The sequence below is a fragment of the Lissotriton helveticus genome, chromosome 2_1 (assembly GCF_964261635.1).
Source record: "Lissotriton helveticus chromosome 2_1, aLisHel1.1, whole genome shotgun sequence".
Lineage (NCBI taxonomy): Eukaryota > Metazoa > Chordata > Amphibia > Caudata > Salamandridae > Lissotriton > Lissotriton helveticus.
In genome coordinates this window covers 966,692,655-966,711,095 of record NC_136059.1, presented here as the reverse complement: position 1 = coordinate 966,711,095, position 18,441 = coordinate 966,692,655, and positions in this window count along the sequence as shown.

Below are 18,441 nucleotides of genomic sequence, written 5' to 3'. Positions count from 1 at the left end.
TAGTATAGCATGTTATGCAAAACATAATCAGTAGTAGTGCAGTACATCATCACAACACATCATGCCCATCATCATCAGCAGCGCATGGTAATCACTTACTAGGTGCACACATTAACACCATAGCATAAGCACATTGTGCATAGCCACCTTATGTAGTCTTGTCCTCGGGGGCCCGTCCTGAGCTTCCCCTCAATGGCCCTGTTTAACGTGTGTGCTTCTCCACACTGCGTGTCCCTTCTGTGGACACAAGGCTTTCCACTAGACCCCTAGCTGCAGACACAGCCAAAAGAATGCCCGTAATGCAAAGGGAGGGGTGGGGGTGCATCTCACCCATGTCTCCTCAAAAGAATACCCCAACATTGCAGCTGCCCACGAGCCTGCGGTGCAGCTGTGACACGACTGAGCAAAACAGTGTGTCTCTCACAGGGGCCACTAACCGGGGCCTCTCCGGTCTCCTCAGCAGGAGACTATCCTCTATGGGTGAAAAGTGGGAAGTTTGCAAAAGAGGTGCAGTGGGGCTCTGGTCCTTGCTCTGGCTACTAGATGAGCCTGCGAAGCTACGTCTTCTTCTTGTCGCCGGTCTCACCCACAACAGGCTCTGCAGCACAGGGGCTCTCCTTGTGAACACAGGAGCCCCTCCCAAAAGCAGGCACAGACTTTGCCTGACTTCTGGCGTTCTCTTCTGGCCAGCTCCTGTTGGCTTGCCGTGCACGACAATGGCCCTGCCCACAACCAGCCTCAGCCTGACTTCTGCTTTGTCTCCATGTCCCGTCCTGGCTGCTTAGCAATGCAGGAGTTCTGGGACCGATTTAGAAGCAGGAGGAAAGCAAGTGCTGGGAGAGCGCTTCCAATTTCCAGCTCTCCCCTCTGGCGGCCCCGAGCAACAGGGACCGGACAGCACCAACCAAGCACTGCGTGAACCACCACAGCACTCACCACACGCTTTCTGTAAATCACCACCAGAATGCACTGCACGCTCTTTCCCCATCTAAAAGACGGTCAGCAGGGGGAAGAGCTCTCCATATTCTGTGAAGCACTCCACACACACCTGGGAAGAGCAGGGTGAATACCCAGCGCTCACCACGTGCTGGATCCAAAAATACACAGCACTGGGCACAGGCAGGCCAGCACACCGAGTCCCTCAGCAGAGGGAAAGTCTTTTAAGTCCCCCCCCCAGCAGACAGCAGGTCAGTCCCCAGTGGCGGTTTCTCCTGCCAGTCCAGCAGCCTGCCGGCCGCAAGTTCCCAGTCAGCACACAGTACATTACATTGGGTCACAGCCTCAATATTTATACCACTTTCAGTCTTTGTTCGGCCCTGGCACAGGGCACTGGACCTAGTCCAAACCAGTTCTGGGGGGCACTTAACAAGTGCAGAACACTCCCCATTGGAGTGATTTCGATCCTACCTCTCAGGCAGACGACAGGCGGTGGCTCTCCCTCCCTATCAATCTCAAATCATGGGTGTCTAGTATGGTGTGCTGCAGGGGTCTGCTATTAGTCCCATTTGATTTAATATATATCTGAGATCTCCGGTTGCCATCATGAAATGACATAATATCAGCCTTGTGCATTACGCTGACGACACCCAACTGATTCTGTCGTTAGAAGGCCATCATTCACTTTCATTGGAAAAATTTCACGAATGTCTGAAAGACACTGCTGCATGGCTACATAATAACTATTTGCAATTCAATGGGGACAAAACTGAGATTTTGTGTTGTCCAGTTGAGAAGGTTTCCCGCCCATTGCCAACGGACTTCTGGCCATTCCCAGTGACAGCACCAATGACCCCTGTTAAAGTAGTACATCATTTAGGTGTTAGTTTCCACTGTAATCTAAGTTTAGAGCCCCAAGTGACTAAGTCAGTTGCTAGCTGTTTTGCTCTGATTCGAGATTTGCGAGGGATCGTTCCATTGATCCCTATACAAGCAAAATCATTGGTGGTAGGGTGCATTATTTTAAGTCAACTGGATTATTGTAAAGCATTACTGCTGGAGTCTCCCAGATATCTGATTGGGAGACTCCAGAGAATCCAGTCGATGGAGGCCAAACTAGCTCTAGGGAAACCACGCCGATCATCGGCATCCCAGGCTCTCTCTGAGCTTCACTGGCTTCCAGTCATACAGAGAATTCAGTTTAAATCCCTCTGAATAGTTTTAAAGGCTCTGCATGGTCTTGGGCCCAAGTCATTACAGAAGAGATGTGAGTGGTACATTCCAGTGCGCAATCTCCGCTCCTCTTCTGCTAAATTGGTAAGAGTGCCCAGGGTTAGGAAAGCAAAAACAGGAGGGAGGGCTTTCAGTACTGCATCAGCATCAGCTTGGAATAAAATTCCAGCCAAACTTAGGCAGGTGGATAACCTGTTACAGTTTAAAAAAAGATTAAAGACCTGGCTGTTTCCTAAGATATAGCTGTGATATTTTTAACCTTTGAATATACACCCTCCTTACTCTCAGAATCTGGTTCACGTGTGCAAGCACCAGGATACCCGTGGGTCACAGTGTGCTTTATAAATGTGGAAATCAAATCAAATCAGTGTAGGCTCTGGCCTCAGACACACCACAGGGGGGGGAGCCAGCATTGTGTAAGGCAGGCACAGTCCTATTCAGGGTCAGGTGCTACTCCTCCCACTACTCCAAATGCAGATCGGCTTATTCAGCCTAGCGCTGACTCACCCATCCCCTCTGGAGCCACTGCACCTCCCCATTCCCTGTCATCCAGAACCAGACATGCTGTACACAACAGTGAAACATGTGTTGTTGTTTGTTTTAATATAACAGGTTGATCAGTGAACTAATATGTATCTTGACCCGGTATGTATTTACACCTTACACCTTGCTCTGATCTTAAATGTAATATTGGCTTCCCCAATGCTACGAGACCTCTCTCTGATTACTAATGTGATTTTTTACTTATATATTAGAACATGTTAAACTTATGTTAGTGTGCATCCACACTGCTTTTTTATTATGTTGTGGGCCATACGTCTCTATTGGCTCAGTCAATGCTAACTCTGCTGAATTTCCCTATGGTAAAGCACCCTGCTAAATTTCGATATTGCCACTTAAACCTTGGCATTCTGGGGGGTTGGCTTTTCTTTCTTTCTTAAATTCTCTTCCATCCCGAAAAAACCCTCCAGTGAGCCTGTTGTCTCTTTCCATTTGAATGGTTCACAACGCAGTGATGCGTCTTCACCAGCATCTAGCGACTGCTACCGGCACGTCATCCTGGCGCGTTTGACAATGCGCACGCTTATTTAAGGATGACATAGGGATTATTCGTTTCCCTCCATCCTGCCACAGTCTACAGCCGGCAAGTAGCTGTAAGCCTCTCTGAAGGATGCACTGCCACATCGTGATTTGAATAACTTTATTTTGTCCGAACATGGACTTATGCTTGGCATTTGTATCTTTCTGCTCCAGATTGAGCACTGCCCGGCCTTGACAATTTGGGAGACGCTTCCATATCAACGAGGAGCTGTGAGTCTTTCACGGACTCAGTCCATGCTTTGCCTTTTCTCTTAGCGTTTTAGGCGCCTTTGGGCATTTATTTATTAATTACTTCCATGCCCTTGCTTTTCGGCCCTCTCTTCACAGATTCTTTGGCCTCACGTGCGCAGTATTCTGAAGGAAAGAGCAGGTATTCCATCCCTTTATTAATCATGTATGAGGTAGTGGCTAATGTTTTTGTAAGCATAGTACGAGGTCCTTGTAGATTTTGGTTTTTGAAGTTTTCCCTTTGATCCACAGATTTGTGCCGTTAAGTTTATAGCCGATGCACATTGGCAGGACTTCTCTAACAGTGAGGCTGGGACAAGCTTGACTCCCTCGGCTGAGCGTGAGTTTCCCTGATTTACTTGTGGAATTTTTGCATTTCTGCTCTTTAACCACATCGCTGCTTAAGAGTTTCCCCTGCTGTGCAAGACAGCAACGAAAACGGGTGTGGTCATGACGAGCTCAGCTCGTCATGAGCACCTGAGAGGTATATGCCATGACGAGCTGAGCTCGTGAGCATGGAAGGGGTTAAACTCTGATCCATGTGAAGAGTTGAGGAACTTAGATTTATAACTACACCTTACTTTTGCAGGTGCAGTTTTTTCCGCTCTCTGTTGTTTGGAGCCCATGGACCCGCACCCTTGCCCCATCATCGCCCTCCCTGCAGGGCTATTACGGTAATTTCTAGGGACCATCTGGCCCCTTGTTTATTGCTTTTAATTTTCCCTTCCTGTTGAGGTGCTTACTAATACTTTTTCACTTCAATCCTATGATAAAGATCAATTTACAATGGTCAGGCGATTTCAGTAGTTGTTTCCTAAGTTAGATTTGCCCGGCGTAAAACGCCTCTAATACCATACGAAGTTATTCAATAAAGAGGCAGGCGCTGGAGACTGGAAGACAGGAAACAAGTTTTATTCCGGCGGAGTAGAACACGTCAGATCGGACAACAAGGTATCGTCTCGAGGTGCTCTCTCAACCTCTCTGAGACCTGGTCTTTTATACACTGGTTTAAGACATGTGAACGTCCTTTATTACAACAGGGACATTGTAGAGCATGAGATCGACATCACCGGCACCCCCCCAGTTCCGGCCCTTTCCAACACATGACAACAGTAGGGGCCCTTTCCCCTCATATGATTGGGAGGGGGCTATTACGCAGTTGAGTGTTCTGCCGATTCCTTTGGAATGTGTGCGCCTGATCGAATCTCAAGGGATGGGGAGGTCGTGATCAATAGTGGCTTCTTTCAGGAAAGGCGAGTGCATACAGTAATGGGCAATAAACTGTATCCTCGGGCTAAAGGATGACCAGCGGTCCGTGCTGACGTTCAGGCTCAGAGGAAGGGGTCATCAAAGGAGGGGTATTCATGGACGGAGAGGAGGTGTTGGTCAGGCGCGGGGTGCGATTCCCTGGGACAGAGTCATGGGAGGGGAGGGCTCATGACTTGTGCATGAGAGAGCGGGGGCAGTCAGGGTGCATGGGGGGCGCTTGCCGGGTCAGGGAAGTGTGCTGACGGGGCGATCGTGAGCAGGGAGACCATGGTACCTAAAATGGCTGTCGTGTATGCATGAACGTGGTGTTTGCAAGATGGCGTAGATGATGTTCAATACACGAACTAAAATTCCACAGTCCCCCCTTTAACATGTCTCGCCAGCTTGTCAGTTCGGATCAATCCCCATGAGACCACGCACCTCTATTTCGTACAGGGGACTCATGTGCTCATGTTTAAAGTTCAAAGTCTTTGGGCACATACAGTTGGAAATGAGTGCACATAAAGATGGTAAACATTGAATACCTAAACAACACCCACATAGTATCATGATTGGTATTAGCAAAAACGTGAACAGTCTCCATCCCCAGTTCTTTAAAGTGTCCCAGAACCAGCCTCCAAGCGACCATCCTTCCTGTTCCTGGTGAACCTCCGAGGACAGTCTGTGGAGGTGTTCGATTGCTTTGTAGACTGCAGGTGAGCTATCTGGCACGTAGGTGCAACAGCTGGAGCCGATGATGCGGCATGCACCTCCACGGTCGGCCAGAACCACATCTAGGACAAGACGGTTTTGAAGAGCCACAAGGCGGACTGCCTGCAGCTCAGCCGTGTTGTTAGCAAGGATGCCAGCGGTGATGTTAATGGTTGTTTCTAATGCCTGAGTCAGGTGTCGGATTGCGCGGCTATTTGCCATTGGTCCCCACAGAGGAACAAGTCCCTTTGCTGCATCCAGGAACTGGGCTCCGGTGGAGTCGGCTTGTTCAACATCTCCAGCGCGCTTTTGCCGGTGGTGGTTAGCTGGAGCCACATACGTGGGAGGAAGAATGAAGGCGATGTAGCACGTACCCTTCCAGCCTTTTGGGAGCCACGTGTAAGCTTTGGTGCCACAAACAAAGTACATATTCGGGGAAGCAACAAAGGAGGGGGAGTCGGCTGAGGCCAATGTTTTGGTGATGCGGCAAGAACTGTGACCCACCAGTTGCGTTCCTTGTCCTTTGAGGCATACGAATCCTGTGACATTGATGACAGACAGGGCCGCAGTCAGAGTGGCAGCCGTTTGTTTCCGCAGGTGGGAGAAGGTGGATCTGGCTGGATTGTGGAGCACCTGCATTTCGACCCTTTCTTTGGCAGGGATGTTCGTAAGGAAGGTTGAACCTGAAATTGCGGGACAAAAGGGCTTTCCTGTGTTGTTCGGCCAGAACCCATAGTAGAAGTGCGACACTGTCTGACCAGAAGTGGTGTTGTCCTTGTGGCTTTCTTGCATGAGGATCAACCAGGCGAGGCAAGAGCCGTGAACTGAGAAAGGTGAAGGAATAAAGGGGATGGAGTGTCCGGTAGCATGTGGGAGCAACCCACAGATCCAGCAGTTGGTGGCATTTGCAGCAAGGTTGTGCTGGTGCAACAGTTGTACAAAGGAATTGTTCCAGAATTCCCTACGCCTTTCTCGAAGCTGAGGTGAAAGGGTGATCAGGTGGTGCTCTTTCACGGTGGTTGGCTGGACAGTGGTTGGCAACATTTGGTGAGCGGGTGTGCTTTCCTCCAGGATCCAGAAGGAAGTCATGAGGAGGAGACAGAACAGGAAGACAATGAAGAAGGCGATTGTCTTTGATTTGTGCAAATTGTCAGTTTTTGGATTCCTACAGTGGGTATTTCCTGTTTCTTTCGACGTCTTCTTATCTGGCGCTTCCATCATCTTCTTATCTGGCGCTTCCATCATCTTCATCTTCAAGGTGCTCGGTAGTGGGCAGAACCACAGACTTAGTTTAGCTTCTCTCCAGGTAACCCTTGGTTGCTTTGGGTCACCGTTCTGAGATTTTTAACTTAGTCAGTGGCCTACTTAGCCGAAGCTCCCTCCTTTCGACGCAGGAAATACCCTTCTCGAGATGGCACAGTAGGATCAGAGTGTTTTGCAAGTTCAAGTGCCTCGGTATCAGGATAGCAGTTCAGTGATGGTCGGTCTTTGTTCAGGAGCTCTTCTTGGGTGCTGACGTTGTCTGTCGTGGCCAGGGTCGAGGAAATCTTTTTGCAGTGATGGGCGTGCAGCCAGTGCTTCTTCCCCTCCACTCGAAGAGCCGTCCGAGTGGTGATCAGTACTTGCCAGGGGCCCGTCCACCGGGGTTCCAGACTCTTTGCTCATTGAAAGTTCCGGATCAAAATATAGTCGCCCGGTTGGATATCGTGACCGGGACCCCTGGAAGCATCGGGGATGGCCTGCTGCACCTGTTGATGAATGACAGACAACGTTTTAGTTAACTTGTACAAATAATCTGACAGCAGGACGTCGGGGACGTCATGAATGGAGGTTGGTTTGGGGGCAGTCCAGAGGTTCATAGGCCGTCCAAACACAACTTCGTAGGGGGTCAAGTGGTGCTTAGTGGGGGTGGAGCGCATCGATAGTAATGCCAGTGGAAGGGCATCTGGCCACTTAAGTCCTGTGGTGGCCACTATTTTTGACAGTTTCAGTTTCAGTGTGGCGTTGTGTCGTTCAACCAGGCCAGCGGATTGGGGGTGGAAGACCGCATGGAACCTTTGTTTGACCCCCAACCCCTTCAGGATAAGTTGGATAACTTCCGCTATGAAGTGGGGGCCATTGTCGCTCCATAAAATTCGACAAAGGCCGTAGCGAGGGAAAAACTCCTTCAATAGTACTTTGGCAGTAGTCATGGCAGTGTTATCACGGGTCGGATAGGCTTCCACCCATTTGCTGAAGGCACATACAATGACTAATACGTACTTCAAGCCTTGGCACCTCTCTAGCTGGATGTAATCCATCTGGAGGACCTCAAAGGGGTGGTCGGGGATCCCAAACCCTCCCCGGGGTACCACAGTTCCTTTCCCGGGGTTGTGTTGTAAGCAGATAAGGCACTGTTGGACTAGGCGTTTGGCTGAGTCGGGGATCTTGCCGTTATGCCAGACTTTGGAAATGAGTTCGATCATGGGGGCAGAACCTATGTGAGCAGGGGAATGTGCCATAGTCAGTATGGGGATCAAGTATGCATCAGGCAGCAACCATTTGTTTGTGTCCTTTGTCCGCCAGCAGCCTTCATCGTCCCTTAGACCCACCCGTGCCCACTCAGTCAGTTCGTGTGGTGTGCTGGTCGATTGGATATCCCTGATCATTTCCCTAGCGTTGGTCCATTTTTCTGCTTGTGACCTGGTCACATACATGCGTGTCGTGGCCCTATTCTCAGCTGTGGTTCGGGCAGTGATGTCGGCTAGTGCGTTTCCCTGTCCAACTAAATCTGTCACCTTCTTGTGTGCCTGATATTTGATCACTGCTAATCGTGTGGGGAGAAGGACTGCTTCAATCAGGGCGGAGACTAAATCTCCGTGAAGGATGGGTGTACCATGGGACGTCAGGAATCCCCTTTCCCTCCACAGGATCCCAAAATGATGAACTACCCCGAAGGCGTACTGGCTGTCCGTGTAAATGTTCGCCGTGGTTCCTGCTGCTATGATACATGCTCATGTGAGGGCAATTAGTTCTGCTGCCTGTGCGGATCGTTGTGTGATGCAAGCTGTTTCAACTACTGTTCGAGCAGTCGTTACCGCATAGGCAGCAGAAGTGGTGCCGTCTGGGAGTTTGATGCAAGAGCCATCTACCCATAGTTCTCCGTCAGGATCTGTGAAAGCAATGTCTCGGAGGTCAATTCTACTCCTAGTCTGCTCGTCCGTGAGGGTCACACAGTCGTGTATAGGGGGCACATCGGGGTCATTTTCGGGCAAGGGTAACAGTGTAGCAGGATTCAATGTCGTGCATCTCTTCAGGGTGATGTGGGGCGCAAGTAAAGTCAATTCGTATCCTGTCAGTCGTGCACTAGTCAGGTGTTGAGTCTTTGTCTGGTTCAAAAGTGTGTCAACTGCATGGGGTACTAATACTGTGAGAGAGTTCGAAAGTACAATTCCCTCACTCTGTCGGATAGAGACAGCAGCAGCAGCTACTGCTCGAAGGCAGGCTGGTAGAGCTCTGGCGACTGGATCAAGAGTGGCAGAGAAGTAGGCACGAGGGCGCTGTTTGGCGCCGATGGGCTGAGTTAGAACAGACAATGCGCATCCCTCCCTTTCGTGAGTGAAGAGGGAGAAGGGCTTGGAGTAATCTGGTGTTCCTAGAACGGGTGGCGAGCAAAGGGCATCTCGCAACTCCTTAAAGGATGCTTGGCATTCGGGGGTCCACGGGAGTGGGAACGGAACATCTTTGGCCAACAGGGAAAGTAGGGGTTTTATAATGAGACTGAAATTTGGTAGCCATTGTCGGCAGAAAGAAGTAAGGCCTACTAATGAACGGACTTGCTTCTGTGTTTTTGGAATAGGGGTGTCTAGGATGGTTTGGATTCGGTCGGGTGTAAGTTTTCTTCCTTCTTTGGACAGGAGATGACCTAGGTATGTTACTTGGGACTGACAGAACTGCAGTTTCTTTTTGGAGACTTTGTGGCCATTCTCCGCGAGAAAGTGCAAGAGTTGGATGGTGGCTGTGATTGCAAGTGGAGTGGTGTCGGCCGCCAAAAGGATATCATCGACATATTGGATCAACACTACTCCATCTGGTAGCTGGACGGCGTCCAGCTGCCTTTTCAGGGCTTGGCTGTAAATGCTGGGACTTTCAGTGTAGCCCTGGGGAGCTCTACAAAAGCGGTATGAACGGTTCTTTAAAGTGAAGCCGAAGAGATAACGGCTGTCTGGATGGATGGGGATAGAGAAAAATGCATTTTTAAGATCTATAACGGTGAAGGTGGTGGCAGTGGACGGGATGAGGGTCAGAATGGTGGCGATGTCTGAGACTACGGGGTACTGTGGCACCACCACTTTGTTGACTTCCCGCAGGTCGATGATGAAGCGGTACGCTTTTTCATCCCCCTCGCCTTGCTTCTTAACAATGGGTAGGATAGAACTATTGCAGACATTACTAACCACTTCCTCTACCACTCCTGCATCTACCAAGGACTGAATAATCGCTACCAATGCCTTCTCGCCTTCGGGCGATATCCGGTACTGTGGGAGTTTCGGGAGTATTGCATCTGGTCGTACAGTTATGTGTACAGGATCGATCATCATTCGTCCTACATCCGAGTCGTTTCTGGCCCATAGGTGCAGGGGTAGCGAATCGAGCAAGGATAGGTCAGCATCTGTTATGGCGTACATATGTCGTGCGGGGTAGGGTCTGGACATGCTCGGGTTGTCGTACAGGATGACTCGGACTCCATCCGGGGAACACCTAATAGTAGCTCGGAAATGTTTCAGTAAATCAATACCCATAATAGCGTCAGGGGAGTTGGAGGAGAGCAGAAACGTCGTGTCAGTGGGATTGTTTCCTAGGTCAAAGGAGATAGGTACAGACAGGGGATTAGTGGAGGGCGTCCCATCGAAACCTATCGAGGTAATGTGTGAGCCAGACAAGGGTGCCCTTGGAATCAGTCGTTTTGATAACACACTACGTGTCGCTCCAGTGTCTACCAAAAATGGAGACTTTGTACCCAGGACCTTAGCAGTGACATAAGGACCTTGCTGGTCAACACAGAGCTCGACTGGATCCCTCCCTTCCCCCTGGCAGTCCTATGCAGAGTCGTGATCATTGTAGCCATCGGACTGTTGGCACTGATTCTGTCGGGGGCGGTCAAATGTGTTTGGTCCACCAGATCGGTCATTGGTGGTGTCGTGGGTCTGTCCTCGTCCCTGCCCTCCAGTTTTGGGGCCATTTGCCATGTCCCTTGTCTCTTTATTCTTAATCAGTTCCCGAAGGGCTAGGCATTGAGACTTCCAATGTCCAAATTCTTTACAAAATGCACATTGGTTCTCATCAAGGTCGGTTCGTGGAGCGCCAGGGGCGGGGTTGCGGTCTCTAGGGGTCGAACTCCTAGAGGCATTTGACTGGTAGTTCCCCCTATACCGTTCCCTCCCTGTGGTCACTCCCTGTAGTTGTGCAATCATTACTCGTTCCTTTAGGTCCTTTTTCTTTTTCTCAGTTGCCCTTTCGTTCTCATTCTTTTGGTGTTCGTAATACTGAGCCATCTGAAGGATAGCTGCAGGTTTAGAGGCTCCCCAACTACTTTCGCTAGTCTGTAACTTTTGGGAGACCTCTTGCGATAGCCCCTTTACATAGTTCTGCACGAATAGGTGTTGTCCGGTTGCGGTGGTCATGTCTTGGCCACTGTAGTCGGAGAACACTGTTTCAAATCGTGAGAAGTATTCTGATACGTCCTCCTGAGGTTTCTGGCGGCAGGCCGTGACTATCGACCAGTCTACCTTCTTTTCTGGAATCAACGTTTTTAGCTTCTGCACTATTTTGTCGGGGAGTTCCAGTATGTCTTTTACAGGTTTCTTTCCGGGCTCTCGCTGCCTATCTAGTTCATCGAGTTTTGTCCAGGTGTGTCCGAACAGATCTGTGTGGTCGGCTCTCCGAATTTGCTTCCACACATCAGCCGGCAGACACAACCCGAAAAACGAATCCATGTCCGCTAGAGTCATTATGGTTGAGCCCAAGGCTGTGCCTAATTCGGTATAGAATGCTGTAGGGTTCTTTCTTAAATCGGGCAGGGTTTGTCTAAAAGTTAAAATATCTTGCCGATCCCATGGTTGGTAAACCCAGTTGTACACAACCCTCCCTTTGGCATCTGCATGGTTGATATCATCGTTTGTTCCCTGACCTCTTGGGGGAACCCAATAGGGGGCAGCTTCTCTGATAGGCATCATGGTGTTGGCTGCTTCTAGTGAGGATTCAATCGTCTCAGGGACTGTGATCTTGACCTCTGGTTTCTGTTCCGCGAGGTGGCGGAAGACCTCAAGCGTTTGCATGAAGAGGTTCGTCACATCACTTTCAGCCCCATCTCCGACATCAACCCTTCTATATAGAGCCGTCACTTTAGCAGGACCCTTAGTCTGGTACCTATCCTCATATGCGTTCAGAGTGTGGTAGCTGAACCGTAAAATAAAATGCCGTCTGTGAGTTGTGCATATTCATCGTATATTCTTCACTCTCCTTCCGTTCTACCAGGGTTTTTGCTATCTGGTCGATTCCATCCCGCTCATCTTTGCTCAACCTATTTGGTCTGGCTGTTAACTGTTTGCCAGTCTCAAGTTCATCTGGTGTTGTTACCAATGTGGCTGGTGCGAAGGCCGTAAGAGTCGGGGCACTAGCGCTAGGGTTACCCTCGACTGCACTCTGGACTGGTGAGTGTTGTGCTAGAGGCTGGCAGGGAGCATAAGGAGGAGGCATGTAGATCATTGGAGGACCGAGCAGTAACTCGTCATTTGCTCGCTGTTTGGAGGGAATCTCCGGGTAGAGCGTAGAGGTGGTCCTGACAGGGCATTGGCCTGTCAGTCCTGATTCTTGCGTTTGTTTAACTTCCTCTCTTCTTCTTATTTCTTCATCTAGTTCTTTTGCGGCCAGATGGGCTGCTTTTCGTAATTCTTTCACTGTTTTTGCTTCCTCTCTTTTCCTGCGATGCTCTGCTTCTTTGCGCCACATGCCGATACTATCGAGCATAGTGGACGTTACCTTATTTATTTTTACAGCTGCTTCTAGTGTTTTTATTTTATTTTCATCAAAAGAACCTATCAGTGGCCACTGGTTTTTAGGATCCCTTTTTGTATATTTATGCCATAACTTACTATAAGCTATAGCGACTAGTCCTTGCTTAGTAAACATGTCCTTATTAGGGGTGCCTTCCAGTGGAGCTGGATGGTTCATCTCTAATAAGCGGTCCGGGTGGACCCAACTATGAGCCAATGGGGAGAAGATAGGCATGACGGATTACAATGGGGGGCAAAAGCCTGCACTACCTATCCTTTCCCTATTTGCAAAGACTGGACAGAATATTCTATTCTACGCTATTTGCAAACAGGGAATACCTCCAGAAAGAACCAATTCCCAAAACAGTCAATGTTTGGGCAAACAATCAATCAATGAAGGAACGAAATAGGTACGACGTGTTAAATTTTTGCGTTACCTACCCTTCACTATCGGCAAAGGGAGAGAGAATATTCCTATACTTCCCGTTTGCAGGCAGAGAAGATTCCTAAGAGAACCAACTTCGAACAATTCAATGCTCGATTCAATCAATCAATCAATGGGGAGAAAAAAAATAGGCACGACGTGTTAAAGTTTTGCGTTGCCTACCCTTCACTATCTGCAAAGACTAAACAGAGTATGGCGATTCTGTGTTTGTTTGCAAATAGAGAATCTCCCAGAAGCAATCAATAGGAAATACTAGTATTTTCAAACAATCAATCAATCAATCAATTTCGCAATTTGTCGTGTGTCACGACCTTACCCGGACCGCATGGACAGTTACTCGTCTTCCGCTTCCAGCGCCCGATCGTCCTCTACTCTCTGTTGCTATCGCGGCACTCCTGGTGGTTCCCAGTCAGGACCGTAGATCACTCGGGAGAGGTCTGCTCGGAATCAGTGAAGTTCAGATGATCGGCTGTCAGACGAGGGTCTATTGGACAGGAGCTCTTCCGATCGTTGCAGTCGTTCACTCTGTCGTTGGGACCTCTCCCACTGGATCCACGTGTCGCTGATGGGCCCCGCGTTTGGGACGCCAATTGATAAAGATCAATTTACAATGGTCAGGCGATTTCAGTAGTTGTTTCCTAAGTTAGATTTGCCCGGCGTAAAACGCCTCTAATACCATACGAAGTTATTCAATAAAGAGGCAGGCGCTGGGGACTGGAAGACAGGAAACAAGTTTTATTCCGGCGGAGTAGAACACGTCAGATCGGACAACAAGGTGTAGTGTAGTTCCTATGTTCCCAATAGGCTCTGCGCATTGGAATAGTACCTACAGCAGTAAAGGCCTAGACCAGACGTTAACTAGGTCTACTACTGTCGATACTAGACTTAATTTTTGGGTTTGCCAGCTAAGCTCAGAGTTCGCTAGAAACTTTCTCGAATGTTCAGGAAAGAATTACCTCCCCTGATTAGACAAGAAGGGATTTAGTTTCTGACAACCATAGAACATGACAACTTTGCTCTCCCCTAATCAAGAGTCAATCTCAAGAGTCGTGTGAGCACAAGGCAATTATTTTACTCAGTCAGTACGTGCATTCTTAGTCTCATCAGAATGTAGAGAAAAGGAAGAGACGGGCGTGTTCAATAAAAAGGTGTTATTTATTGATCAGTCTCTTTTCTCATACATGAGAAATGGATCGATATTATTGCAATACTTATAGTTAAGTAAAGTGCATACATTAAAAGCAATAGTATAAAATAATACTGTAAAAACATTGATATGGTTTCTGAGCCATATGATGTTTAAAATGATTAAAATATATTTACATACACATATACATTTGACTAAACGTACTCAACTGGTGTTTCTAAATACGCCTACCCCGTGTACCTGACCTAAGTCTAATGCGTGGGCGGGAATAGAAAGTTACAGTTTAAGTTAAGTTTGTTTTTGCCAAGTGAATAACTAAAGAATTCTCTGTGAGGGGTTATTCAGTTCTGTACCTGGAAGTTAGGATGAATGAGGAATGGTATCTCTTTCTCTGCTCTCGATATTCCAGGCTGCCTGCGAGGGCTGCCCAGAAGCGCCGGTGCTGGGTCTCTCGGCTTGAGATAGCAGCGCGTCTCTCAGCGCGTCAGGAAGGCGGGGCTGCTGCCAGCGGGGTCTGCTTCTGCTCTCGGCTTCGGCAAGTGTGGCTGCTCCGTCTTGTCACCACGCGTGTGTTTGCATAGGGCAAGGTCGGCAATATTTATACCTTAAAGGTGCCGAGATTGACGTAAGGATGGACATAGGTACGTCAATAAAGATGTCATACGACTTGCTCGTTAGCACATTCTTTTGCAAAAGTTCTCTGTGAAATCAAAACAATGGCCGCATGGATTATCCAGGTTGTCATAGGTTTGATTTGTTATGAGAACGTCGTATGCCTTATCAGGGGCTGGAGGAATGTCGCTTGTCTAATTAGATCTCAAGCGTTATGACCTAATCAGATAACACGTTCCTGTGCCGTAGTGTGACTGCGTCAGATAACGGTATCTGCATCATGGGGGCTGTTCTTGCCTCATGGGCTGACTGTTAGTTAACTAGCTAGTTAGTTTAACCAGAATAGGGTCAGGAATAGGGGGATCGATTCAGAACCTATAGAAATACACGACAAAGGTATCGTCTCGAGGTGCTCTCTCAACCTCTCTGAGACCTGGTCTTTTATACACTGGTTTAAGACATGTGAACGTCCTTTATTACAACAGGGACATTGTAGAGCATGAGATCGACATCACCGGCACCCCCCCAGTTCCGGCCCCTTCCAACACATGACAACAGTAGGGGCCCTTTCCCCTCATATGATTGGGAGGGGGCTATTACGCAGTTGAGTGTTCTGCCGATTCCTTTGGAATGTGTGCGCCTGATCGAATCTCAAGGGATGGGGAGGTCGTGATCAATAGTGGCTTCTTTCAGGAAAGGCGAGTGCATACAGTAATGGGCAATAAACTGTATCCTCGGGCTAAAGGATGACCAGCGGTCCGTGCTGACGTTCAGGCTCAGAGGAAGGGGTCATCAAAGGAGGGGTATTCATGCACGGAGAGGAGGTGTTGGTCAGGCGCGGGGTGCGATTCCCTGGGACAGAGTCATGGGAGGGGAGGGCTCATGACTTGTGCATGAGAGAGCGGGGGCAGTCAGGGTGCATGGGGGGCGCTTGCCGGGTCAGGGAAGTGTGCTGACGGGGCGATCGTGAGCAGGGAGACCATGGTACCTAAAATGGCTGTCGTGTATGCATGAACGTGGTGTTTGCAAGATGGCGTAGATGATGTTCAATACACGAACTAAAATTCCACACCTAGGTGTCCTTTTCAAGCCGCCCCCCCCTCCACAGTCCTTATGAAGACGCTGTCGTAAGGTGCCACTAAACCTACATATATTTGTATAAACATCAACACTTTTTTCTGAGCCAGCCATAAACAACAGAGATTGCTCCACTGTGCTTTTTCATCTTTTAGGCTCGGCTAGGATAAATCATGTATATAACGGTGCATTAAAGGCGGTATAATCAAGCTTAGAATATTTTGCTGACAACTACAATTCAATTGTTTGCACAATTACCCCTTGCTCACATCACTTTACCCAAAATCAAATGCAAGACAGGACACTTGTAACTACGTTACACTCGGTTTAATTAGGCAACCCTCATAAACGTCATGTTAAGTTGTTTGCGGTTTATTTAGTTTTTCCGCCCCACATGAACGTTGTGGCATTTATCATTGGGTTACCTAATGTGCTTTATGCCAGCCTCAAGCCTGAGGCAACCTCTGGTGCAGCGTGGCAGTGTCCAGAGATGTGCACAGATACCCCCACAGTGAGGATTTGGATAAAAAACAAGCCTGAATCCAAAAAGAACTACTTTAATAAAATTAGGGTGCGGTTTGTTATTAAAAAGATGATGGGTATGTACTAAGATCAAGTTACTAGATCCTTACATATCACTTTACTCTAGAGTCAACATGTTTCTGCTCCTTTTATGCCCAGCCGGGTCTATGGAGCATTCGTCAGGACAACACAACAAAATAAAAATTTCTTTACTCACAATTTGTGTGGAAATCAGTGGTCTATTTAGTGATCCACTATCAGATTAATTCATTTTACCTGTAACATAAATTGCATGTAAGAAAACATTCTTTTCTTCGAAGGGGTATCAAGGTATGAAATATACACTCCGATTTGGAAAATAAAGCATTCATTCATGCATTTCTATTTCACAATCTTCATTCCTAAGGAGACTATTATGATGAGTTACAGTGGGAAATTATGGGAGAAATCTTGCAGTAATTTAAATCTCGTGAAGGCAGGGTGTAGTAAATTCAACCCTATTATGAGGTACATTTCTATATCTACTCCCTACTCCAAACCAAAGGTGTTCAGAATCATGGTCATTAGAGCTAGAGCTTCGTAATACCAACATATAGAAAGTACATTCTCTCACCATTATCCACCCCCGGGTTTGTTTTACCTTAATTTCGCAGGTTACTTATCGTCATCAGGGGAATTGGACTTGTAGTCCCAGGCTATGGAGCAAGAAAAGCTGCAGTTAATGATACCGTTTGCAATATCCTTGCAGTCGTTTTGCTCGTAAAGACGCCATTCTCACCCGCAATTGTCGGCGTCTTCCGCGTCTGGTGCTGGCTCTGCCCCCGAACGCGGAATCGCCGTCATCTCTCTCCTTTTCAGTCTCCGAGATATCGGAAATAGAAAGGGGATGTGTAATCTGTGTTCTCGAAGGCGATGATGTCGATATTCTACTGTTTGATGTACAAGGGGGGTTTGAATTTCACAATGTTTATTTTACCTCCTATAACCAAACAGCATTGTATTCCGCAATTTTGATAGTTATCTAAATAAATTAAAAAACTATTTTCTAACAATAGAAAATTGTTTAAGGTGCCAGGGTTAAATAACTGTATCTTCTTGTTACGTTTTAACACTCTGATCTAGGTCGAAGCTGGAGTTTCATCTCAATGATTCAGCCATAATTAGAAGACAGTTAGTGATCGCCATGATTAGTAGACAGCAAAAGAGGACAATATTCTCCATGCCTCAATGTACATATTGATCTTGTATAGTTCATGAAAACTGATGCCACGGAACGTTATCATTCAGACCTAATTGGTGGGTTTTCAATCTGTCCACCCATCTTTGTTCTTTTTCATATAAAGTCCTTTCTGCATTGGTTGATTTGTCTTTCAGCATTTCTATCACGGTCCACTTAAGTTCTTCTGCATTGTGGCCCTTTTCCACGAAGTGGGTACATAGTTTTGTCGTTGCCTTCTTTAGTTTAATATTGCTTTTGTGCTCCCCTATCCTTAGTTTTATTTTTCTGCATGTCATCCCTATGTATTTTTTATCACAGGGACACGTTATCATATAAATAACGTGTGTCGAGTTGCAGTTGGTGTGCTGCCTCTGGGTCCAAATTAGGGAATCTGTTAATTGTAGAGTCTTGGTCGTTGTTGTTAATTTACACACCACGCAGGACCCACATGGATAATGTCCTGTCATGGGTGTCATCTCAACACCCATTACTTGTCCACTCATCAGATGTCTCTTTGGGCGTGTGTGTACCAATATATCTTTCAGATTCCTCGTTCTTTTATTCGCGAATCTTGGTTTGGGCCAGTTGAAGTACCCAGTTGATAATATCCGCCAAATTTTGTTGACTAACTTCTGCACTTTGTATGTAGCTGGGCAGTAAGTTGTGACACAGGTTACCAGGTCCGCTATTGGTTCTTTTACATTAGTTTCTAAGAGGCACTCCCTCGGTTGGTTCTTCGCCCTTTTGCAGCATTTCGATATAGTCGTCTGTTTGTAGTCTCGACTTCGTAGTTTTTTACTAAGCTCTTGTGCTTGCTCTCTGTAATCGATTTCCTGGCTGCAGTTTCTTTTTAGCCTCAAAAACTGGCTATAAGGCAAATTGTCTCTAAGAGGCTTAGGATGAAAGCTCTTATATGACAAGAGACTGT